Here is a 26,123-nt window from a genome sequence, read left to right on the forward strand (position 1 = left end):
TCTGCTTCTTTCCCTAATTCAGCTTACCCTCTAACTCACCTATGACTGTCACAGGATAAGCAATAGAAAACAAATGACTTCTGTACTGCACGGTGCCATTCATGTTGGAACACCATAATCCATCCAGACTTCACATTTTTGTAGAGACTGCTTTACAGACAATGGGAGGTGTTGACAGAGACCTTGAATCCCAAAAGCAACTTGAGTGATAAAAGGAACTCCTGGTTATTTCCATAAAAACAAATACAAGGAAGCACTTTGTGCATTCATACAGAGGAGTTGACAGGGACCTGTTTTTATCAAGTGTCCATGAAAATGTCAAAGATAAGTAAAGTGTATCTTCGTCAAGGAAAGACAAGGTTTGTAATGTTCTGTATTAAATTTACATACCTGAAAGGAATCATAAGACAAATTCCTGTTGGGCAAAAATAATTAAGGGACTCATGAAAAGGTACCAATTTTTTCCAAGTGATTTTTTCTTCCACAATATTCTATTTGCAGTATGATTGAAGTGATTAGAATTGAGCAACTGGACCAGATGGAGATAACCAAGCCATTGTTCCCTCCCTAACTAGTGATCTCAAACTAGTGACTATGAAACAACAACTTTGAAAACAAAAAATTTGAAAACAAACAGAGTTAACAGCCAAATGTTGGTTTTTGCACCCCAGTTTTCATATGGTTCAGTTTTTGTTTTTGCTCGAATTCTGCTTCAGGTCACTGTCCACATTATTGCACTTAAACTAGTTTAGGGGGCTGCAACTTAGTCAACTGAAACAGTTGATAATTTTTTCAATTAATCAAATAAAAAAACAGATGTCCATAAATTGGATAATCAATTACTCATCCAAGTCATTGATTAATCGATGCAGCTCTAAACTACTTTCCATGATTATGTTATGCATTACATTATTTCCTGTGGGGAAATTTCCCTTGGTTTCTGTATGTTTCAATTGATAACAAAAACTGAGGTACCACTGTATATACAACACATGCATGAATTAGGTTGTAATAAAACGTACTTGCTATGAAATGTATGATATTTGTAATGTTTATAAGACTAGTCAGTGTGAAGTTGCTGATGCATTCAGTCAGCCATGAGCAAGCTCTTTATGTAGAGAAACTCACTGATCCATATCGTCGTTTCAGTCTGTAAATATGGGATTTGTTAATAAAAATTATGAGGTAAAAAATATGACCATGTTGGTAATCATTAGCTTAAAGGGGAACTGCACTTTTTTGGAATTTGCCCATCTTTCACAATCCTTATGTGAAACATGAACGTCATTAACTGAAATTCCCTGAATTCATTTGTTTCACAGTATTATTACATTAGTACTGTGTATATACTAAATATACTGTATATATACTGTATATGTACATATACTGTGCCAATTCAGGCATTATCTCAAAGAAGTGTACATATGGATCCAGTCTAGAACCATACTCCTCATACAATGAAGAGAACCACCTAAACCCCACTTTAGCAAGCACTTGGTAACAAGGCAAGAAAAAAACCTTTTGGGAAGAAACCTCAACAAAACCCAGACTCTGTGGGAGAGACAGAGTCGGGGAGAGAGGGTAGATGGAAAGAGAAAATGGACAGAATGGAGGTCTTAGAGAACAAGGGGCACAACAACCATATCTAAAACAGTAATTTCAATATAAGATTCCCTGACATGATTTATCAACTTTGCTTAAGTATGTATGATGTTGTTCGATTTTTTTAAAGCAAACCCAAAATTTACAAAAATTACATTTGTAGTTGACGGCACCAGCCATGACAAAGTAGATCACAGCTCAGCCTCATTTCCGGAAGTGATGTAATCGGGGTGACACCTCTCAGCTGAGCAGAGTAAACAAACGGCTCTCAAGTTCGATCGTCGACTTGTTTCAGTATATTTTTCATCAAAATAGTAGTCATGCCACAACTTTATGTTGCTGCTGGATGTTCGATATAAACATCTTTTGACTATGCAGTCATCCTCGACATGCCACCAGATACACAATAAAACAGGCAATAAAAACCTCTGCGCTCACCAGAGTATGGCAAAATGCTGTAAGTGTTACATGTTGTCACGAATGTACCTGTTACTGCATGGTCACAGCATGTACTATATAAAACTGTAAAACAATGTTGGAGGTTTTTGGATGCAGATGGCTTTTCAAGCAGATTGGCAGTGACCCACTACGTGCATTAATGAGCTGCCTCTTTTTATATCTTCAGAGCGCACAGTAAAGAGAAAGATTTGTGTGACCATGTCTCACATAAGGATTGTGAATGAACCCCCCCAAAGGTCCAGTTTTCCTTTAACCTTTAACATTGCAATTTATGCAAATAAGCCATGTGGTGGCAAAGAAGACTTGGACAGTGTTTCACTCTATCTCTATTAAACATTGAATGTATCAGCAGGTTCTGCTTTTGCTGTGCATCTCCAGTCCTGGCATCATGTTTGCTCCTTCAGAGTGAAACCTTGTGGAGAGTGGAATGCTAACACTGTCAGTTCAAACACTTTTGTTGTGGCGATGCTGAAATTGCTTGAAATAACTTCCAACATCACTAAGCCGGTATTTTGATTTCCTCTAAGGTAAACAATGTGTTTATTTAAACAAAATTCCAAGAAATACAAGTAAAATTGTTTTTTGAGTAATTTTGTTATTTTTTAACATAAAATTATTTTATCATAATTTTCCGCAGTACATGTACAATATGGTACCTATGTTATTATCGTGTTATTCATACACTGTCTGGGTCTAACTGTATCCTTAATGTATCTTTGTCCTTGTTGTCAGCCTATTAAGTTTACTAATACATGTATGTGCCTGTTATGTGCCTGTTATGTGCTGTTGACTCTGTGGTTTGTTTGCTAACTAACAAAGTTACGCCACAAGTCTCTGCTTATCTTTTGATCACGGCTGCAATACAATCCACAATGGAAACAAAGAAAGTTGCACTTTCATAAAGAAGTTAAGAAATACCACTGAATTCAAGAAATATCAAGAAAAACACAAAAGTGGTGCCCAAGTAGATTTCTCAGCCACATCGCAAGTTTTGTCAACAATCATGTCTTCAATCAAGGTAAACGTGATGTTAAGTGTCCAATTATCCCTTTGAGTCATTATCTATTATTAGGGATCGACCGATTGCCTCCACACACACAAACACATCACACTGACACAATTCAGTACGATATATAAAACATTTCTCTCATCATTAAAGTTCGTGTTGTGCACGCTAAAGACCTCTCATAAGCAGACACGGCTGTTCCAATTCCTTCTATGTGCACGTGTGCGTGCATGCTCGGAGAGAGCGCACACACATAACACGACACGCATTTAACCTCAGCCCGGCGTTCGCTGACTGAAACTCCTACCAAGACCATGGGACTGAATTGACAACGTTGACATTAAAGCGGTGTTGGTAACAGCTGTACATATTGTAACAAACAAGAATGTTACATGCACTTGCCGTTCATGTTACATATTTGAAAGCAGGTGGCAATATTTGAATTAAGTTTAACTGTTAGAAATTAATTAAAAGTTGAAAACGTACCCTTGTTATGATTCGCCAGTGGGGGCAGGGTACCGCGACTGCGTGTGTTGCAGGGTCCTCCGGCAACACAAAGCTGCCCGGCAGATGCCTGTCTGTAAATCATGCAGCGGAAAAATACATCGGCGAACCCACGCGTGTTTTGGCCGATACCGATTCAGGTAAAGAACGCAAATATCGGCCCGATGTATCGGTCAATCCTTATACAGTATGCATTTTGAAGTATTAAAAACTATTTGTGTTAACATATTAGGCTTTCTGGAACTTAATAACATTATTATTTCTTATGGAAATAATGGATTTAGTTAGAGTACATTTTGGTTGGAGTTGAACCTTCTGGAATGGATTAATGATGCTAACCACGGTCCCACTGTGTATTTCTCAGCACAGATCTTAGCTGGAAAACACCTTAAAAACCACCTACTTTAATTGTCATAAATGGTCTTTTTCCATGTCTTTCAAGTCTACCACTGACTTCAAACTACAAGAGTAATTACAACACAAGTGGAAGATTTCCTGTTTTCAAGAGTGGCATTTGAGAATAAAAGTGGTAATTAGGGCTGAAATACTTGAAAGATTTCCAGTATGTCAGAGCTTGAAGGGAGACAACGTTGTACTGTCCTCCATCTGCTGGTGCTCACTGTGTGACACCATCTCCCACATGCCAAACATTAAACAAGGAGTTGTCATAGTTCAGTGAACGTTTGACTAAAATTTAATCGGTTCATGTGTCGGCAACAGCAGCATTGCATGTACGACATTCCTGTGCACCATAAGAATATGGTAAAAGGGGTTTAAGGACTTTGTTTAAATTCAGGTCAAATGCCAAACCTCTGCTGGCTGGGGACCATAATCTCAGCGGGGACACCTGCTCTTTTAAAGGGTCCTCCAATGCAAACCAACAAAAAGTGTTTCATTTTATAACTGAAGGACTCCACAAAAGACTCCAAGTTATAAGCCACTTTAAACTTAATATTGTTCCGCAAACAGTGCAACTGTAACAAAATATATATAAATATTAACAAACGCACATTTTATAGGAAACTAGATTAAGCAACTTCAGTAGAAATGTGTAAATTTTGAAGCTGAACTGAAGAACGAATGCTGAAATTGCCTAGACACGTGCTTAAATCTATTCACCAACTAAGGAGCGAACCAGCAACCATCAGGTTTGAAGAAGATCACTCTACGAGTCATGTCACCGTCCACATGATATCCAGAATGTGATAAGTAATGTAAGATTAATTTCTACCAATAGGGTACAAAATTTAAATTGGCCATTCTAAAAATTCTAAAACATTAAAAAATGTGAAAAATAAAAATATAGTGGAATTTTTTATAAAGGTTCTGATAGGGACCCTACATGAATGTGCTGAATAAAATCAGCATAATTATGAATGTTGTAAAATAAACACAATAAAAAAAAATGTTGAAATGCATAAATGAGTTAAATGACAAGCTCGAGGATCGACCCAAAAACCAGCACTCTCAGCATTCACGCAATAATTTTAGTTTTAAACGCAGGAATTTTTTTGCAGCGGTATTTTTTTTTTAAGCACATATTCATCTAACATTCAGAAATACGCAGTGCTCTTGAACATCTCATCATTGTCTGGCGCAGGGCACACACACACACATAATAATGATGATTAAAGGATTCCCTTACTAGAATCTATCTATAGTGTCCGAAATGGTTCCAATTCTTCACAGAGTCAACATTGCGTGCATGATTTGTTTGGGCACTCGACTAATTTGTTAGGTGCAATGACCAGTTTCTGTCAAAAACCGAATCCTACAAAAAACAGGGTGTATGAAACCCAAGGTTTTATGGAACACATTTTTGAGTGTGATTGTATTTTATGGCCTCTTTAAATATCACTAAATATCAACACATTTTAATGAAATGTCTTTCATGTCTGAGAAACTCTTGCGACATTCAGAACCAACTGAAATTCACATTGAAATTCTCTCTTAGTCCTCCTTGGATCTTCTGGAAAGGATCAGGCAACCATCTCATCAATCGACAATTTAATCCTTGCTCTTATTCGCACATTATTTCATACGCAGAGTTCTGGCTTAATTAGCTGAAAATGCAGTTCAACTGAAGATATGAGGACTACACATGCAACAAATTCCACTCATTGAAGGTTTTGCAGCTGTGAACTGTTCAATAGGGGTTTCGGCCTTAGCAACTGCTGTCCAAACAGAGAGGTGGTAACTCAGACGCATGTCATGCAGGTTGAAAAATACAAAAATGTTGGTGTCTACTCTCTTGTAGAACTTTGACCATCTATAGGGCATGATGGCACCAACCCCCCCGCCCCATGACTGGTGTTATTTCAGCAAGTGAGGGTCATTGACCTCTTGTTGTGAGTCCCCATCTTCACCGGTTTTACAAGCTCCAAGGCTCTCAGTTTGAAATGACACACATAAATACACACTCGGGAGAGGGGATGAGCGAGGCAACACATGGTTGAAATCCATGTGCATACACACTGAGACACACACAAACAAACTCAAACTACAGTCGCACAGCATGTCACAGCTGAAGCACAGTGTAAACACTGACAGTGTTGTGACCATATGGTTGAGTACAAATGTGTTGCCTGCTTGTGCTACAGTCATTCTTACTTAACATTCTTACCCAAAATGGCTTGACTTCACCATTTGAAAAGGCGATACATACATCCCTCATTCATCGTGGCTCGTTGGTTCCGGACTCGACCATTATAAGTGAAATAAAAATACGTAATTCCAAACCTTTACTTTTTGCATTAAGCCCTACTAAATTCATTGAGTACCTACTGACCTAGTTGTAGTGGGGAGTTGTAGTGGGGAGAATATTAATTACGAAAGAAAACACTAAAATATTTCCCCAACTCATTTGACTCAAGCAGCTGCATAAACAGCATCACTTCCTATTAGGCCATGAAGCAGCCAACCAACCAATCACTGAATCACTTAAAGATTCAAATGTCTGGCATCTCTGAGACCTCCAGTGAGTGATGGTGTGTCAGAATGAGAGGTAGTGGGGGTTTCCTCACAGAAAGGAGGTCGGAAGGTCACAGCTATCAGATTAGAAAAGGAAAGAGGTCCTGTTTCTCACAGAGGCTTTTCACAGTCCCGTATTCATGGCAGCGATGTGTGTGAGAGTAGCTACGGTCAACAACAAATGCATAATGCCGTGACAAACTTTAATTAAATTTCGACTATCTAGCATTGAGAGGAAAGGCTGTCATCACAGTCTTTACAGATCACAGTTTTCACAAAATGAAGGAGTTCAAGTAGTGCATATGAGGGAAATTACGTATTTAAGCCACATTCCCATTTGCACACAATTACCAAGATGCAAAAAATGTATCAGACAACTCCAGATGCTTGACTTCACCCACTGGGTATCAAAATGGAATATTTAAGATATCAATATAATTTAAAAATGTACAAAATGAAACTCACTGCTAACATGGATGACTTGTTTGCACTAATTGGTGGATGAACACGTAACAAACTTTTTGCAGATAATGTAAATACGAATGACACATTACTCATTAGCCTTTCTCTCATTAACCACTTTCCTGGGGCATTGCCCTTGGAAACCGTTAAAGCGGGTCTTTTTCACAGAATAATCAACCATCCTCTAGAAAGAGACAGAGCCCTGCAGGGTTCCCCCACAGTATTGCTCAGACAAGCAGAAACAGCCTGGCTGTCAGTGTGAATAAGACACATTCCATAACAACAGGAGAATATGTGGCCTGTGGTGCCTGAACAGCAGTTACAGTGCAGGGAAGAGGAAGGGGTGCTAGAGATCATGTATTAACACCATGCATTTTCAGTAGGGATGTCCAATATTGGCATAAAAATGAGATCGGATCATGTCAGTGTCAGTTTTTATGCTGATAATGATATCGGTGCATGAGTGATGACGTGCACAGAGCAGTATAGCGTGAAAACTAAGGAAAAACAAAACTAAAGTCCAACCTGCTAAGGGGACAATGGCATAAAGCCCTGATTAATTCTAATTAATCTAATAATCTAATTCTAATTCTAATTAATTCTAATAATCCCACAGTGCTTTGGCACTTTTTCTAGAACTTGTATAGTATATATATATATATATATATATATATATATATATTTTTTTTTTCCCTTTATTTGGGCAAATATGTGAATCATTACAGTGCATTTCTTACATCAATCAAAATATAACTTTCCATTATTTACATTTGTATTCAACTATCTGATCCCAAGCCCAAAAGGAGTAGGCTGAAGCAAAAGCTTATAAATGCCTACCCCTTTGTGCAGGATATAATCATGTTCATGCCACTGTCTTGTTTCCCCTGTTATTATTTTCATTGTAATATTATTATTATTATTATTATTATCATTATTATCATTATTGTTATAATCTTTATCATTATTACCATCATTATAATCATCATTAATATTACCATTTTCATCATTATAGTTAAAAATTTTGTGATTTTTTATTTTTAATTATTTAATTTTACAGACTTCATTGCTTCTTGTAGAGTGTAGAGATTTCATATTGCATTGCATATTATATATATATTTTTTAAAAAGCTACCCAGCTACAGACATGTCCGAATTTCACTGATTATATTACCCCGATGGGCCACATGGTGGTTGAGTGGTTAGCATGTTGACCACACAGTCAGGAGATCAGAAAGACATGAGTTTGATTCTCTGCTTGGGCATCTCTGTGTGGAATTTGCATGTTCTCCCTGTGGGTGGGTTTTCTCCGGGTACTCTGGGTTTCTTCCCACATTCCCAAAACATGCATTGGTTAGGAAATATTTTTTGCAAATGTTTTTACTTGTAAAATGCATCCAGAGACATCACAGTGATAAACAATAGTTTAAGGGAAGAGCTGTTGTAAGAAAGCCAATGTCAATCATCTCTTATTTTCAGTTTTTCTTTCAGTTGGCGCAATGCATCCTTACAACACTGAACTAAACTGCGCCTTACAAAGTGTCATCAAATCTTATATGCTGGGTGTGTTTTTTTCCCGACATGGCAACCAAACATTATCTGCCTTGCTATCATTATTTCAAGGACAACAGTTGAACTGTTTAAAAATGTTGTGTGTGTAAATGGCCACTGAAGACAAAACGTTCTTATCTGAAGTATGTGACTATAGAACTTGATGAGGATGTTTCCAAATCCAATGCCGGTTGGGGCTTTGAGAGGCTTGGTGTTAAACAGCTGTTTTTGAGTCATGTGAGAAAGGAAGAACAATTCCACTTTCCCACAGAGCCCAGTGTGTGAAACACTATAATTTTCAAGAAACATGTAGAAACTAAACTTGCCACTAGCTCTCAAGGTTGACGATTGAACCAATGAGGAAGGGCATTTAGTTGTGGGGAAATACCTCCCTCTACTGTCCAAAACATGGTACAGACTCTATCCTACTCTTATTAAAAACCAGCATCAGCAATACTATGTTAGTCTAAAATGACCAACATGATTTATTTTACAGTAAATATTATTAGAAATGTCATGAAAATAGAGAGCACAAAAAGGCAGATGTAGAATGCCTCAGTTTTGGGTTGGTTTGTTTGTTAATTGAATGAATAAGAACTTTGCATGGATGCTGTCTCACATCTTTGCCGCTGCAAACTTCACTGCACATCAGACATGAAATGCATATAGATGGTGGTCGCCAAACAAAAACACACCTGGAGCAAATCAAACATCAAACATCCAATAGGCCAGTCAACGCCAACCAGCAGCTTGTGGTAGATAAAGCACTTAGTCCAAATGCAAAATCATGATAAGATATTAAACATAACATCTATGTGTATGACCTGTATGTTTGCTGTCTATTATGCGCAGCAGAAAAGTTCACACAGTGTACAAAATGTCTATGTTGTGCGATTGTGGCCGAGATAAGCAGACTACAATGTATGCATTCAAGTGCTGTCATTTTGGCGGTTTAGCTTGCACCTGCACTGTTGATGTCACCGCATAAACGAAAGCACATGTGTTCACCATTATTATGTCGGTGGTATTTGATATTTTCAACTGCTGTCAGACATACAATATCACATAAAAACATTGTGTATACATTACACCATTGCCATCATTCATTACAACATCGCCCAAACTTACCTAAATTGTACGAATACCAATTCCCTGGCCATGTTTTAATAATATATTAACTGCATTGCTTATATAATTTTGTACTTGATTAAGTACATTTTAAAGTGATTCGTTTTATTCGTTTTATAGAACACATCTTTATTATAATCACAAGCTTACTATTTTTTTATTGATAGTATTTTATTTCCAAATAAAATAATACATCTCTGTGTGGAGTTTGCATGTTCTCCCCGTGCATGTGTGGGTTTTCCCCGGGTACTTCCACATTCCAAAAACATGTTAGGTTAATTGGCGACTCCAAATTGTCCATAGGTATGAATGTGAGGGTGAATGGTTGTTTGTCTATATGTGCCCTGTGATTGGCTGATGACCAGTCCAGGGTGTACCCCTCCTCTCACCCGAAGACAGCTGGGATAGACTCCAGCACCCCCCGCGACCCTCGTGAGGATAAGCGGGAGAAAATGAATGAATGAATTAAAAAATATTTCATTTGGACGAGTGGTTAGTGCGCAGGCCACACAGCGAGGAGACCCCATTTCGATTCCACCCTCGGGCATCCCTGTGTAGAGTTTGCATGTTCTCCCCGTGCGTGCACCAAAAGTGTTCTGGGATAGACTCCAGCATCCCCCTTGGATGGATCTTTCGGTTCGAGAATACTACAGATGAGCACTGTTTTGGACAGCAATAAATCAGACACTTGTGATTGACATCTTTTGTGCATCTGTTCTTAAATACAAATAAAAAATAATGTATGAATTTTATTTAATTTTTTCTTTTTTTTTTACCTTTTTTGAATGAAAAAAGCTAGTACTGTACACTTTAATGTATAACTAATATCGCTCTATAACGGCAAACAGAGGCATCAGAATGTGTGACCAAGTAAGCGGCGTTGCATTTCAACCACAACCAAAACAGCTCTTCCCCGGGATTACTATAGTGTATAAGTGAATCACCATAGCCAGACACACACGCATTCTGAATGCACAGAGATCCCATGATGAGATCCTGAGGCCCTTTGTTATGCCATTTATGCATAACAACCACCTCATAGCATGTAGCATGATAATGCAAGAATCTGAATCTGTACACAATTCCTGGAAGCTGAAAATTGGACACTGGACATGTCGCCCATTCAGCATGTCTGGGATGCTCTGAATCAGCATGTACGGTATTTAAATAAGCTAAATGGTGGTCACACCAGTTACTGACTGGATTTATTATATTCTACTTACATCTACTTAGATATTACACCCTCAAAGAGGCAAAAGCAATCAATGCAATTCCACTATATTTACTTACTAAGACCCGCTGTCATTTTTGTCCACTGTTCGTTAATATTTTCCTTCAATATCTTGGTTTTATCATATGTGAGAAATTCTTTTCAAACCAGTCTGAGAGTGAACTCTTAAGCGAAGGGTTATGCCATTTTGACAAATCATTTACCTGGCTTTCTTAGCCACAAAATAATGGAGTGTGACTCTCCCACACGTGGAATTCACACACTCAAGAGTCAAATAAAAGCAAGGTTATGGGGTCATTGAGTTGAAAATGACCCAGTAAAGTTTGTTTTCATGGTAGCAACAAATGACAGTGACACAAAAACACAAGGGATGTTTAGATCAGGGTTGTTGCAGACTCTGATACAGATCATCCATGAGTGAGATCGGCCAATAGCGATCACATGGATTAACTGTACATTTTTCAATTTATTTATGAGTGGTACTGGTCAGGGACACCATTGGACAATTCCAAGGGCTACTGGTGAATAGGTACCTATAAGCCCTTCTTTCAGGGCTTACTTCCAAATGCTCAAACCTCATTATCTGAAACTTTGGCATCGTTTAACACAAGAATACAACATTCTAACTACATTTATAGGTCCCCTTTAAGGCTACAAAACCCATCAACATACATGTTATACACTTTTCTCATACATTAACATTTTCTCACATTTTTCTCGTTTAAACGCTCAAAAAAGTTAAAACCTTTCTTTGAATTTTAATGATCAACCTATGAAGTTGGACACAAGAAATTATTATTATAATATATAATATTATTAATTCTAATAATATAATACATTATTATTTATATTTATTTATTATTATTATAGCATTTTTGTATCATAGATAAAAAAAATATTGCTGCAATCCTCCTTGAAACAACGATTAATTTCCATTCATTCTGTAATGGCATCCTACACACACATAATTTCTATAGTCCTTCAGCATGTCCAGAAGTCCAACCTTTTGTGCGATTGTAGCATCCTTCTCTGCCTTTTAGCCATGTAACGTTTCGTTGACATTAAGGGCTTTGTCGGGGAGAAACTTGCAAACATACAAAGACTGAAGGCAAGCAAGGTAGCAATGACACAGGAGACACAACGGAGTGGCATGAAGGAGATTAGGAATGATCCGATCTTCACAATCAGGATCGGCTTCCGATCCGCTGTATTTTGAAGATCGGATAATATTGGCTTCCGCCACAAGATCGGGCCAGTCTGGTTGCAATATTACAATCGTAATTGAGCCACACTCCAACGTGGCAGGTGCAGTCATGCGTTTCAAAGCTGGTTCCCACTCAACTCCTCCGCCCGCAAGAAGTAGAAAACGCAACACCGCAGTGCAGACATGTTTGTGGTGTAGTTAGTTCAGTTAGTTAGTTTAACTTTTGATGGACACTTGGCTCCTTAACTCCTCTGTTATGGAGCGTACAGAAGCTACATGGGTTAACATTGTGTAGCAGTGCAGCTTTGTGTGTGAGCTACTCAAGCTAGATCAGTATATTTTCACCGTGTGTTTTACCGCTATTGAGTAAGGACCATTGTACAATCCCCACAAGCGACATACAGGTTATGATTGAAAAAAGAAAGAGGCACATGTATTCTTGCATCAGCTTGCATTTTTTAGGATTTTTTCTTTTTCTGAGTTTAATCTTTATTTTCGTAATTTCCACATCTAGCCTTGAAAATTATGTCAAAATCATCTCAAACTGCTGGCACCAAAGGGGTTGTCTTTTGAAAAATGGCTGGGATTGAATGAGTTAATGGTGCAGTTGAACTAAAGCTTAACAGTAAGCTGAAGCCAGGTGGCCACTTTGTCAGAGAAAGGTGACTTTTGACTGGTGTGTCCCCAGTTGGACTCCCAAGACCAGATGGGAGAAACCAGAGTTGGGGTAAATGAATAACATTCTCATTTGGAAAACTGCAAGTAGATGTCCTTAAGCAAAACACAATTCCTGTTTGTAAAGAACCCCGTTATAGTAGTTAACATATTGTAGTAGATTTAGAGTCTGAATTTGTCAGTGTGGCTGCCTCAACGTAAAAGGAAGCAGGATAAAGCAGAGGTTACACAAGGAACTGCACAAGCAGCTGTGATTTCCTGACAGTGCATGACAGACATGTCAAAACTATTTCCTTCGTCAGACATAAAAGAGGCTACAGGTTCTAGGTTGAGGGCCAAAAGCCAAGCCCATATTTTATCTCCCCATAAAAATGTCAAAGGGAATTAACTAAACAAAATACTTTTCTGCCACAACTAGTGATTGAGTGGCCTGCTAGGCCAGCTGGCCAAGATGGCAGGTTACTAATAAAAGAGACAGGTACATATCAGCGTCAGTGTTGTGTTTGGACAGCTGCTGATGACACTGCTGTCATTCTCACTTTCAGGAAAAAATGCAGCAAGTTTGGTGATCGGACGTTCAGCATTACAAACTGTTGACTTTGGGGGATTACTACGAGCAACCGGAAGTGGCAGAAAAACAGCAGAAATAGACTTGAGAAACAGAACTGACTTGAAGTTAAATGTCCCCGGAGTCATGTCCATATTTATTTTCAAAAGCTGCTTTCCCAATTATCTAATCCCAGGGAAGAAAAGGAATGGGGAATGGGATCATTTTCTTGAAGGGCACTTGACATATGAATGCGTAAATTACAATTACTTTTTCATGAATTAAAAAAAAAACACCCTGGAATGACTAATTAGACCACATTGTTAGTGTCTTTCTTGTGTGGGGTCTGACTGTGTTCAATGTTTGTAAGATTCTTCTAGAAAGGGGTAATTGTGTGTGCTCCACCCACATGATTTCCTGTCACACGCATTGAAGGTCAGTTTTTAATGCTCTCACGCATGCACTGAAACAAGTGGAAGAAAAGAGGATGAGAAACTTGGCTTCTGTACAAACCAGCATCCCTTTTGTCAAGAATGGACTGATGCTAGTTTGGTGATAAAGAGGGAAATACAGCTGGAATAGGTGCAGATTCTGGAAGCTCCAGAAAGCTTTCTGTGTGAGTTATCATGTGTAGCTGCTCTACAGGGGTCCACAACTCAATACAAAGGGCTGAAAAATGAGCATAATGGGTGCCTTTTTAAAATCTATGACTGCAAATTGCTATCTAACATTTTTCAAGTAAGTCCTTCAACTTGTTTTTGTTCAGTGTCGCTCAAACCAAAAAAGATCCATACAAAGCTTTATCATTTCATTACAGATGAACTCTGACTCTGAAAGTCTCAGACAGAGTTTATTTCCGTTGACTGTTGCATGCCAAGATGACTAACATGTTGCTCTGCAGTTTAATAGCATGAATCAGGAACAGGCGAGATAAATCGGAAATTTCTTCTACTTGCAAACAGATGGAGGGGAAATCCAGATGTTGCCTTACCCAAACTAATGCTCGAGCATTGCCTTTTGTCAGCGGATTTGCATATATTCCACTCTTAAACATTTTTGCCATCATCAAAGTATTGTCACATGACATGCTGCATTGTTGCTATGTTGCCATCTGATTATCTTTTTTGTATTCATTATAATGAATGTGAAATGGAATTTTTTTCCAGCCAGGCTTCCATATAAAACTACCCTACTTTGGTGTGCTTCATGGGTATTTCCATTGTCATAGTAGACACAATGAGAATTTCAGACCTGTAATATTGAGGTATCAAACTAGCTAATTTTTCTTGACCATGCAACAATGTTTTTACATGGAAGATGTGGAAGAAAGTGGGTAGTTCTGTGGCATCTTATGGAAGTATATTAGATTCATTTTTTTAACTGAGAAGTTTAGTCAAAATTAGTCAAGGAAAAATCAGTTAAGGAAATAAAACAATCATCAGCAACAACATGAGTCGACTTTGGGTGTTTCATGAGGACTTCAGTTTCATTGACTCACAGGTGCCCGACAAGGACTTGAGTTTCAATGACTCACGTGTGCTCGGCGAACACTTGCATTTTGCTAACTCACAGGTGACTCGGGTTTCACTAATTCACGGGTACTCGAGGAAGACTTGAATTTCAGTGACTCAAGCTTTTACTAACACACAATGAAGACTTGACTTTTACCGACTCACAGATGCTTTATGAGGACTTCAGTTTTACCGACTTAATTTCATGTCTCATGGGTGCTCAATGATGACTCAAATTTCACCAAATCACGTGTGTTTGACCAGGATTCAAATTTCACTGACCCACATGTGATCGACAATGACTCAAGCTTCATCATCTCAAGGGTGCTCAATGAGGACTTCGTTTTCACGGACTCATGTGTACGCAACGAAGACTGGACTGACTCACGGGTGTTTCATCTGGACTCTACTTTGACTGACCTGTGTTCTCGATGAAAACTTGACTTTCCCTGACTCACGGATGCTTACAGAGCATAAAATGTCTTGCACATGAGTTTCACTGACTCACAGGTGCTCAACAAAGACTCGAAATTCATCGACACACGGGTGCTTGATGATTACTCCATTTTCAGAGTAATGTGTACTACTTGACAAAAACTTGACTTTCACTAACCGACGAGTGCGTGATAAGGATGCTCAAGTTTCACTGACAGACGTGTACACGATGAAGAGTCACGTTTTAGCAAATCTAAGGTGTCCGATGAGAACTTGGGTATCACTGACTCACATGTGCTTGACGAAAACTCAACTTTTAAAGACTCACAGGGCTCAAATTTCACAGAGAGTTTCACCGATTCAAATGGGCTCAATAAACATTCAACTTTCACTGACTCACTGGTATTTGATGAGGATTCTACTAATACGGAGTTGTGTACTCAATGAAAACTCGAGTTTCCTTGGGTCACGGGTTCTTGCCGTGCATCAACAGCTCGGCTGCCAAATGTCTCCAAATGTGTGAGTTTATGTGCAAGTGAATCAAATACCCAATTCACATGAGTGTGTGACTCACCACTGCTGTTCTATAATGCATAGAAATACATGTTAAGGGTCTTCTGAAAAAACTTTGTATCACAACATACCACATAGATGCATACACTGTATTTTAATTTAGGTTTTTTAAAGAAAATAAGTGAACAATGAATTCATTCCCCTCAGCCATGTTTTGAGGTTTAGCCACAGACATCACTTAACATTTCCCCGACACAATTTGCTTTTCCCGAAAAACATGTGATGGCAAGATGTTCAACAAAGAGCCCTGAGGTACACGAAACAAATTCAAAGCCGTAGCCAAATAAAACAAGATTTCAAATGTTCTGTTACTTCAGCATGTTTGGGAGGAAGAACACAGATCACCAGGAGAAAATTGTGTGACTTTGCGTGTCCAGGGGAACTTCATCTGCATGATCAATTGTATAATCAGAAAATACAGATGCCATCAACTTTTTGGCTCATGTCCATCACTAAACAGATGAAGAGCAAACTCAGATGTTGTGCAGATGTTGTCAAATAGATGCTTTTGTGGCACAAAAAGGTGGGATCTCTGAATTGTGTGTGCAGGTCTATAAGGGTCCCTCTAAATTAGCGGTGTCAAAACCTTTTCCACTGAAAAAGAAAATCAAAATATGCGTGAGGCACTTTTACGTTATTCTAAAACAACCCATTAGGATGCCTTTATTTTCATATTATTTTGACTTTATTATCCTAATATTATACATTTTACCCAACCTAAATTTCCTAAAATTTCAGCGTTATTCTTTGTTTCTCATTAAAAGTATCTATATTTTTAGTCTTTAATTTTCCAACTTCTAACTATTTTTTGCTCTTAATATACTGACTTTATTCTCCCAGTATTTTATTTTTGTAAAATTACTGCTCTATTTTTTACTATTGCTATTGCTTTTTTTTCTTTTCTTGTTTAACCGTATTTCACAATTTGCTGAGGACCAACAAAAAAACGTAAATGATAATAAATGATTGGCTTCTCAAAGTAAGGCCAGAAAAAATGACAATGACATTTCATCATTTTACAAAAAAAAACTGAAGATTTTTAAAAGACTATAGCTGTCAAAATAAACGTTCCAGTGCCTTTTCTACACAGCTTTGAGAATTTTCCACATCACAGGGTGGAGTGTAGAACAAAATCTGTCTGAATGATTTCCGAGGGATTTGAACAAAGGAACACATGGAGGCGTTTTTCAAGCGGATGTGATTGACTTCACATCTGTAGCACTTTCATGACACATTCACAAAACATAGCTAAGAGTGTGGGAGGAGAGCAAGATTGTAGCAGCATCTGTCATCTACAGACAAGTGGATCACCAAACGCCATATTCAACAGGCGCCCATGGATTTCCTGCATCTTTGCTTTGCATTAGTCCTACACCACCATCCCACCATCTGGTGTACTACAAAAAAAAAAACATAGTCTGATGTGAAGTTCAGTTAAGCCAACATCCCTCAGATTGGCAGGATCACCTCAACATAAGCAGTTGTCAACATAACCAAAAATAACCATTGCGTGTACACTGGCGAGTGATTTTTTTGCCAGAGGAATATGGCAAATTGTTGAAAATGAAGGATATTTTTTGGCTATTCCAGTTTGTTACTACTTATCTCGTACATTTTCCATCAAAACCCCCCAAAAAGCATTCTAAAGGACTGTGTCTTCTAAAGTGTGGGTGGGGTGCCCGTGTCTGGCCATCTGAATACAGCTCTCATTATTTGTCTTTCTTAGTCTTTACGACCAGGTCTAGGGAGAAAATGCATGGTTTCAGGGGTGTGGAGGACACTTAAACATACACAGAGCATCCTTGTAGATGAATGACAAGATGAGGCGGCTACATCCTTTCATCATTCTCTACATCAAACATTTTAAAGAACTTAGAAGCCAATGCCAGACCACAAATAGTGAACAGAGTTCTCCCACACAAACACACACATACACTGAATCACGCAGCAGTAAATGTCAACCATTGCTACCGAAAATGTTGCATTGACATTTATACACGATACAACGACCTCCTGTTTTTGTAAAATCTGTCAACTCACACAATATAGAACCAGTATAGAATCAATCAATTGCACATCCTAGTACATGATATTATGGTCATCTATATTATGATATTATAGCATCTGTAAACCAGTAAACTGTATAACCATTATGAAAGGGCACATGAAAAAACAAAGAAACAATAAAGAACACTGTTGTTATTCAGTCCTCATTGTATAAGACATACATTTGTCCCTCATTTATGTTGGTCAATTGGTTATAGACCCGATCGTGATATGTGAATTTCCACAAAGTAGGATTCTATATTAATAAATCAAATATATTCGTAGTTAAGCATACAAAATGTGACTTTGCAAATATGATTTTTAACATGATTAGAGCACTGTAGACATGAAATAAAACCCCTATAGTCACCTTTACACAACGCAGTCCTCAACTGTAATGCAAGGTCTACAGGATCACAGCAGAGGCACAAGAGACAGTCACTTTAAACATTGCAAGCTACCGAGCAAACTAGTTCGTCTCCAATTTGTTTATCCTAAACTTAAGAAAGGGATTCAAACAGAGTGGGGAGGGACGAAGTGAGAACCAAAAATATACCAATTCCACACAGAATGGGAGGAGAACTTTTTTCATGTCATATCATGTCGGACATGCCATGGTGAACGCCATGCAGTGTCAAGATAACATAATAACATAATCTAAGGTATATGTCCCATCATTGTAACATTACTGATGCCTAGTGGCCACAATAGGACACATAACTTGTCTTTCAATATTTTTGTACTAATAATGGGCCATATAGTCCACCACGAAACAGCGATCATGAATTATTATTTTTTTAAACTTCTTAAAAAGAGCGATGTGAGGGAGGGAGCAATGTTCCAACCGCGATGCCTGTATAGTAATTAATCTAAAAGCAAAAATAAATTTCCTCTAATACTAGTATTTTCTGCATATGAACCCTATAATTTTCTCTAAAATCAATAGTTCACCTTATGTAGTACCAAATTAGTGCCAAAATCTGTCAAAAGGCACTCCTCTTGGTTGACTGTCGGACCATTTCCTGTGAAATAATAATAAATAATGTCTACGCTGGCAGCGATAAACCAATTAGAGAACAACACCTAATACGTACACTACATAGGCTTAACAACATTGCTGTAGCATGGTTTTAATATACAGTACAAGTCAGTTATGTAATTGGAACACTGTTTTTTGTTAGTGCTTTAGCGACAAAACAGGTAAGTCCCATGACGTGCATTGTTAGATAGCTCATACTAACTAATTTTATCTCATTACAATACACATAAAAGGCAAAGGAATATATGTGTTCATGTTTCTCATAAGGATTTTGAATAAAATTGAACAAAATTCCCCAAAAAGTGCATTTCCATTTAGGAAAAACATCTTTGCAGGGGCACATGCAGGACTCGCTGACCATGTGTCTAATTATAAACCTTTGAGGTATTGCATGTATGGAAACATGTCTATTAAAACATTTTCAGCACAACCAATATTGGGCACCACAAATGCAACTCCTGGTCACATGAAAAAAAATTTCATTTTTTGTATGTCATTAGTGGGAAAATCTACCTGTAAGATTGTGACAAGACAGTAATACGGACAAGATGTGAGTTTCTCTGTGTTTAACTTGGCTAGTAGGTAAGTAGGGCTAAACAGCTATTGTCTGTACAGAGGCATTCTCCACAAGCTGTGACTAGTCACCTAGGCGACTTCACTGTGTATGTGTGTCTGTGTGCACTGACCCCCGCACTTTAACTTCAGCCACTGAGCTTATGGACGTTTAGATCAGTGAGGGGGTGCAGGGATGAAGGGAAGTCAAAGCTTAGAGATGGCTGTGAGGGAGGAATAGGCCACGGTTTCATTGGAAGCAACAGAAGGCGGCCTAAACAAATCAACAACATTTTGGTGTTTCATGGTATCAAGGTGTGTGAACGCTCATTTTTCCCTTTCTGATGAACCAAGCGCTTTTTTTTTCATTCTGAAATAAAGTATCGAGATCAGGTGAAAATCTTTAAACAACAAGAATTGGATGAAGTATATCAGACAATTAGAAAAGATAAAGTGCGGCCCCGGCGCCATTTGCAGCTCACGGCTGTATTTTTGGTGTCCTGCGGCACATCTTAAAAACATAATTTAACAAGAAAAGTTAAACAAAAACAAAAAAAAACAGCAGAAACAGCACTAACAGCACAAAGTCAACACTAATTTTCAAATTTTAAAAGAGAAAATATTAAAAGAAAAAATGTGAAAAGTTGAAATATAATACATATTTTTTACATACTACATATGTGATACATATTTTTTACATATTTTTTTAAAAGTCTGAATATTATGAGAAAGAAACCAAACAAAAAAATAAAGTTGTATTTTTTTTAGGTTTAAAAATTATATTACGAGAAGAAAGTCAAAATATTAAAATCAAGTCAGAATTAGGGGAGAGACTTAATAAGTAGAGGGCAAATTTAAAAAAAAACATCAAAAATGGAAATAACAGCTGTAATATTCAGAGAAAAAAAAACTTTGACATATCAAAGATAAAATAAATGTAAAATGTGTCAAATTTGTAATATTATGACAAACTAGTTTAATATTTGAACAATTAGGCTGGGGGGAAAGTACAAATATTAATTGAATAAATTGAAAGTATTATAGCAACCAAATCATAATATTAAAACAAATATTGACAAAGTTTATTTAACCATAAAAATATGACAGAAAGAGCAAAGACCGAAATTCATACCAATAATGTGCTTTTTCATCTATATCACAAAGGTGAGATGCAGTTTTTTTTTCTTGAACTACATATATCTTCTTAGCATATTTTTTTACATTCTTTCACTTTTCAGTAAGTGGCCCTCGGTGAAAAAGTTTCAAAAAGAGTTGTACAGACCTCTGTCTTTGTGTATAAATAATCATTTCATAAAATGATTTTACCAGATACATATTTCCCTCCCTGTAAGAGGAAAAAAAACATTTTATACACCAGAACAGCTCTTTCAAATAACAGGAGAGTCTACGTAGCACTGTTCAGCTGTCAGGACTGAAGGGTGGAATGCACATCCGGAATGTACAAATATCTGAGTACTAGATGGAAGGTAAACTAGGGTACAAATATTTAAGTAGCGGCATATGAAGCGGTTTTTGATCTTCTACCATTTTATTGTTAATTGAACATTTGCAGACCAATCCATCCAACTCCATTGCTTAAGTACTTTACACCCAACTGTGAACGTTGAATAATGCAAAATAAGCTCTTGGTAAGTGGCCAACCTATGATTCCCCCAACCACAGACGCACCTCTGCAACTCACCCTTTTTAAATTCTCATTTTGGGGGGATTCTTTGTTATTCTGACATGAGACGCAGACACGACCCTTGAGGCAAAATGAGGTTTTAGAGGGTGGGGAAGTCTGAGATTTGCATTGCCCTCAGGCTAAGTATGCTTCTGTGGTATTGAGGGTGAAAGCCAATCCATCAATATTGGATCACAATAGAATGCTGCACATTAAAGTCTATAACATCAGAGAACATAAAACAACTAGTTGTCTCTTTATGGCACATTTATGACATTCAAATTGTCTTTTACACCTACATTCTTAGCATCTATGCATATCAACTTCTACTACTGTGTAAAAACATACACTAAAAGGTATACATGACAAAGTTTATATGACTATGTACTACTTATCAAGGCATGCATCTTACAGCAGGCAAGTGTTTAAAACAGCAACTGGCACAGAGAAAAGCACTTCAGTCTGCTGAGGTCTTTTATTGGCTTTTCTGAAGCTGTGAACAAGTTGAAGCCCGTAAAATGACTGAGGAAGGCTTTATGCCTCAAGACTGACATTACACCCAATTGTCTGGTTCTTTGTGCTTAACAGGACGCTTTGATCGGGGTCAATTTGATATTGCGGACAACAATTAAGGAGGTCTCTTGATAAATTGGCTATCAAGCTTGTGGCAGACCTCCTGCAGGGTCAAATTATATATAATGCATCGTGGTTAACAGTGGAACCATGGTTTTTGTACCCTCCGATTATCATAGAATTTTGTTTGAGAAAAATTCTTAACGCAAATCTTGTGTGCTGTCTCGGTAATCATACAGTCAAACAGTGTGCCTAACACACTACTCGAGCTTCCACACTTTGATGAAAGTCTCTGTGAAGAATGGTCTTTTTGAGTTGTGATAGTATAAATAGATGAGGGCGGGGATCCTTTCATGACCGTAATATATGTGTGTGGTAGGGCTGGGCGATATGGACCAAAACTCATATCCCTATACATTTAGGTTGAATATCAAGATACGATACGTCATTTATATGTGCTTCATTTTATTTTCTGCATGGAAATTTTCTCTATAAAATGTTTGTTTGGATATTCATGATTTCTTATGGGCCAAATTATTATTTGTTTTGTACATTGTGGTTTTTGTCTGAGCTTTTGGAGAGGATTAATGATGGAATCAGTGTTTCCACCATAATGGATTATTGTAATAATAATCACAACAGTTTAACGGTACCAACATAATATGGATCAAAATTAAGACTTAATGCCCAGAATGTACTGTATGCCTGAGCTTTCTAATCTCCTACTTGACCGCAATAAAGACCTATGAAATGAAAAACATATTTTCCAAAAGATCATCCTACATTTTTATTGGATTTTATATTTTATTGCATATATATATTCTATTGCAATTTGGCCAATACACAAATCGGATCCCACATTTTTGCGTAATCCAGCTAATAATGGGACAAGTGTAACAATCAAACGTACGGCCACACATCCCCACCAAATCAGAGTGATATCAGGTAGCGCTTAACAGTGAGCCAAATGCACCAGGTCGTCAACACACTGTTCAGTGCAGCTCTTAAAGGATAGGGGAATGAGAATGTACACAACATACAATCACACAGCCTCACTAGATGACATCCACTACACAAGATCAGAAGTCACCGATGAGTGCTGACCTCCTTTTACCACTAAATACATCATTACATTGCATTACAATTGTATGAATTGGAAGTACAACAATATACAATCCCTAAACAAGCCAAACCAGTGACTTCATATTTTGACAAAAGTCCATCATATTCCCTGGATTGCAAAAGGTAATGACAAGAACATGCTGTTGCTTGTTAGCTGTATAAATCAAAAGTTATGTCTTGGTCACATTCCAAGACATGCTCATATCTAATAAAATAGAGGCCCACCACGTTGTCATGTAGAATATCCACTGACAAACTTCCCAGGCTATCAGCATTCTTAAGATTCTCCTGTCAGTCATGCAGGACAATTTATTGACTGACCACTGAAAAAGAGTGTGGCTACATGTGGACAAAAAAAGGGTTACAGTTCCACATTGCCCCTTTGAGCGAGTGTCTGCCTATAAAGTAACAATTTTAGTACTTTTCATCGATCGTTCTGACATTTATTAGTCTGGGACGTGCTTTGGCAACAACAGTTGTCTGCAGTGACAAGATGCTGAGCCATGCTGGCGATGGAATTTAGAGAAATAAAGTATGACATGCTGAGCTAGCAATAGCATATTTATGCGTGTGCAAAAGGTTTACACAACTATCTGTAATTTGACCAGTTGAAAGTAACAGAAGCCTAAAGGCTCAACTCTGCATGACAACAGACTATTTTGCCAGTTTTCCTGACCGCAATGACATGATTGACTACTTTGTTTAAAACCCAAGTTTTTGCTGCCACTAACTGTTAGCAAGCCAAGCTAACTGAAGTTAAGCAATTCACAGCAGTTACCTCACAGGGGAATGCCTGGTAGCAAGAAGGAAAAGCTTCAAGATGTAGAAAAGTCCAAAGAACCAGGGACCTTCGAGAGCTAATAATGAGATAGATACATCCAATGTCAAGGGAGCTCTCAATGGTTGAATTTCAGAAGGAGGTAAACAAGGTACTTGACGACAACTAAATCTCACCATGGTGCAATGAAATCTCTGAGGGGGGAGAATGGCATACTTCTCCAGGTAAATTGGTATGAAATGGTAGAAAAAAAACAGCAGTTCTTTGGGAGAAAAATTAGGAAAAAGAACAAATGGACGAGTTGAACCAAAGCACAGAACAGAGAGGAAAAACAGGTGGCCAACTTTCAGCAATCGAAGAGGTGGAAGTGGGCAAACATCAAAATATGTATAACAACACTGGACCATTATAAACCTCACCCACAAAAAATGCAAAACAGAGCTGCTAAGCAGGATACGAGGATCTGCATGAAGGACTGTCTGACAAAGCACAGTGCCGACATAGCCAAGAAGGTATGTAGCTTGAGAAAGCTGGGAAAATTCAGGAAACATCAACCGCTAATTATAAAATCTACGTAAAGTTAAACAGAAGACCAGAGAAGGCCAAAGCAGTTGTAATCAGATACAACATGGAGCTGGACATAGAGATTGTGAACTGGACAACATGGTAAATGAAAGGTACACTTCAAATGTATGTACACATTCACGCTCCATAGTAATTGTGTTGATGAACAATGTCCATGGTCTCGATTCATGTACATGTTAATTTTTGCAGTTACAGTCATACTACATTGGGTTTTTGAACATCACTCCCATAAATGGCCGCTGTTTCATGGTTGACTGTGAACTAATACTAGTTATTTATATGTTATATGTGGGCCGCACAGTGGTTGAGTGATTAGCATGTTGGCCACAAAGTCAGGAGATCGGGAAGATCTGGGTTCCATTAAACAAAGGAGCATACAGATCACTATAGGGGTGTAACTTACTGTCTAGAGGGCTCTAATAATGTTTATAAAATCATATTTCAAAAGTCTTAAAGAAGTTGTATGAATGTACAACATTGCTTATTAGATGTACATATTTTTAAATTTTGTTGAGCAACAATTTGTGTGTACAGCAAGAGAAATATGAAGTTTCATAATCAAAAACCCTGCACACCTGGATTTATATCTGTCCATGTGTGTGACGTCTGTCCAAACTTTAATGGCAAACAAAGTGTTTGTTGATCCCATTTACGTTCAACCATGGTGGTCAATGAGGACTCGTATATCTGTATGTTGCTGAGTCTCGATTCTTTGTCTTTCTGTTGGTTGTATGAGCACGAAGGCCTCACTGTGTTGAGTGTTGAGTCGCAGGTTTAGAAAGCACTTGAAAATGTCAATGGACAGTATATCTGCTGAAGGAGCGAGACAAAGGAGGGATTTTTTTCCCACAAGGTTTTGCAATGACGAGGCATCATAGACTCAAACCTTTGACATTTGAAGGAGATGGGCCTTCCCAACCCTCTTGACAGACAGACAATCAGGAAGGGGACATCAGAACCCCTTTCTTTAGCCTGTGTTGAAAAATAGTCTATGTAAATCAGCATGCGAGCTACTTTTAAAATGACCGAGTCAAAATGATCTACCCACTACAAAAATGCAAAACATCTATTTATTTTCAAATGTATTGAGGATTATTTGTACGTACAATGTATGTTGATGTACCTTACATAACCAAATGAGCCAATATTGCAAAACACACATAATTAACTATTGAAATTTTTTGTAATTACCTGAGTTTACTTTGATGACTTGCACTGAATTGAACCAGCCAGGGATGCATAGTCCGGACAGTAGCTGCTGATAGCCAGCCTCAAGCACACTTCCAAATGTTTATCAGTCATGGATAATATCCGTATCATAATATCCGTATAATATTCCATATCCGTATGGAAGTGATATGTTTTTTGCCTTTTTACTTGGTCCAGTTTTTGCCTTTTTACTTGGTCCAGCTCCTTCACTCATTTTAGTGACCATAAACTTTAGCGAGAGCTTAAAATCTCGCAATTCGCCGACTAGCTTAGCACTTTGCATCGTTGTTTACGCATGAGCGGTGACCTAAAGGTCAAAATTCAGTTGTCATCTGACTGGTTGTCCTGTATGTCAATCAAGTAACGGGGATGGATGATAGGCTGACATCGTAAGTTCTGCTGCACTTAGAGACGTTGTTTGATTTGATTGGTCGCCCGAAGGGCAACATTCAGTTGTCATCTGAATGGCTGCCCTGTATATCAATCAAGTGACGGCATTGATGCTGGGATGATATTTTTTTAATGTCAAGCCGCGATCGACCAGCGATCGACCAGTACCACCTCCGCGATCGACCGGTAGATCGCGATCGACTTAATGAGCACCCCTGATGTAAATCAATGAAAAGTGGAAGTGGCCAAAGTTGCTTAAATGGGTCCTCAATGTCCTCAAGCCACAAACA

The 26,123-nt window shown here is 38.0% G+C and overlaps 1 protein-coding gene across 2 annotated transcripts in view; it reads right to left on the bottom strand.

Moving 5' to 3' along the window:
- col18a1a (collagen type XVIII alpha 1 chain a) overlaps positions 1-26,123 on the bottom strand; it is a 66,078-nt gene that overhangs the window by 31,210 nt on the left and 8,745 nt on the right. The window lies entirely within an intron of this gene.

This window comes from Doryrhamphus excisus, chromosome 9, assembly GCF_030265055.1.
Source record: "Doryrhamphus excisus isolate RoL2022-K1 chromosome 9, RoL_Dexc_1.0, whole genome shotgun sequence".
NCBI classification, from domain to species: Eukaryota; Metazoa; Chordata; class Actinopteri; order Syngnathiformes; family Syngnathidae; genus Doryrhamphus; species Doryrhamphus excisus.